General features: G+C 36.1%; 1 long non-coding RNA gene across 1 annotated transcript; it reads right to left on the bottom strand.

The window, feature by feature from the left end:
* Positions 1-548: 548 nt before the first annotated feature.
* Positions 549-1,034, bottom strand: LOC128508298 (uncharacterized). The gene is made up of 2 exons (XR_008355894.1): positions 795-1,034; positions 549-645 (listed from the first exon to the last, which is right to left on the bottom strand). It is a non-coding gene; the product is annotated as an uncharacterized LOC128508298 (long non-coding RNA).
* Positions 1,035-1,819: the final 785 nt, after the last annotated feature.

The following is a 1,819-nucleotide window of genomic DNA, read 5'->3' as shown; positions in this document are numbered from 1 at the left end:
ACTAGTACTGCCTGAAAAAATACAGAAACAGCATACACATTGGAATAAATGAAATTACATACATAATACCGAATGTTTCCTTATATATTGTTCCTCATGTTTAACATGTTTAACATGCCGACGTTAAACCGTTATTGTTGCACTATGGTTCCACTTTTTCTCTGATGTAATTTTAATTTACTTGTATTAATGATCCATTTCTTTGCATGTGATTGTTTAGTTTCGATTTTCCGATGTTTATCGTCAATAAAGGAAAGCATGAATTATTTTCCACTAATTCCCTCCCGTTCATTGCGCCCCACCTGTCATGTCTGTATTCCCCACTAGTGGGGCGCCACACACACTTTGAGAACCACTGGTCTAAAGCATCTTAATTTCCCTCCTCGAATTCTGTTGTACAGTAATGTATACTGTATATAAGCCTGTAGCCTCACACAGAGTGGAGTAACATCTGATTCTATTTAATGTCATTTGCAGCAATGCTTTACATGCACTTTAACTGTTTTGCTAAAGAATAAGCAAACTGGAAATAAATATTCAATTAGAAATTACATTAAACACTTTATTTACGAATTAATAAAATACATGTATGTATTGGTGGTGCAAGAAGGCAGAGCATCAAGGGTCCGTCCTCTCCACGACAATCTACAACAGGGGAGAAATAAAGACAGGTTAATGTAAGTGTCTAGTAAAAAGACTTCATTGTTCATGAAGAGAAATGTGTCCCTGTCCCCTGATTAAGATGTGCTCAGTGGTGTTCTTGAAAAGAGGGGTGAATACTTCTGAGCACTCACCTTCTGCTCAGGATGTAAAGCTGGTGTAGAAATCAGCTGATACACAGGCAGTTGATGATTTACACACAGTTCACTGTGAGAAGAAAAACACACAATCATACATATTATAAGGAGTATAAACATATATTTAATGACTTTAATGACTAGAATAGATAGAACCTGAACAAAAGCCCCTTTTCTTGACTGTTACATACATTGTGTAAGCACATAACTAACTATTCAGAAGATCTCTAGCTATGATAAAACCCCTACATTATACAGCAGTGTACATTATATGGCACTCAGGAGCTCCAATAAACTACATACAACAATTCGTTAACCATCTGTAACATTTAGCACATAACAGGAGCAGCTCAGGGATAATTAGCAATAGTTGATAGGCAACAGTTAACATTATGCTATCTTTTAGTGAGCTACCTGTAGCGCTTAGCATAATTATATTAGCTTGCTTATAGATTTATATTTGGACAGGCATTTTACAGAAACAATGGAGCTAACAGTTTACATCATGTATGTGTGTCCAAATACACAATTATACTAATATATATGAACAAGCTAGTTTCTGTGTGCTAAGCGCTAGCGGTGATATTAGCTTGCTTATAAATCCATATGTGGATGTTTATCACAGAGACGCCATGAAGCTGATGGTTTACATCAGTGTTTAATGTCTAAATGAGATTATATTCACCTTAATAACTGACATTACAAAGTTATCATTGGTGCCAAAAACAGTAACATCTGATTCATTTTATATATTAAACATTAGCTGGTAAGTGTGTGTAGTTGACGTTACCCCGCTATAATTCACCTTATATTCCTGGACATAATCCCGCTATAATAAACCTTATATATAGTCCTGGAGCGGAACCGTTCCGTGTTCAGTTGTGTTTTGACCTCACTACCATCGTCCTTGTGCATTAGCTTTAGCTTTTAGCTTGCAAAATACGGAAGAAAGTAGTTGCGCACAAACGGGAGAAATCACACACTTACAAGGGAAAAAACATGCACATATACGGGAAAGATGA

The sequence above is a fragment of the Clarias gariepinus genome, chromosome 20 (genome assembly GCF_024256425.1).
Source record: "Clarias gariepinus isolate MV-2021 ecotype Netherlands chromosome 20, CGAR_prim_01v2, whole genome shotgun sequence".
Taxonomy (NCBI): domain Eukaryota; kingdom Metazoa; phylum Chordata; class Actinopteri; order Siluriformes; family Clariidae; genus Clarias; species Clarias gariepinus.
This window is presented reverse-complemented; position numbering and strand designations above follow the sequence as displayed.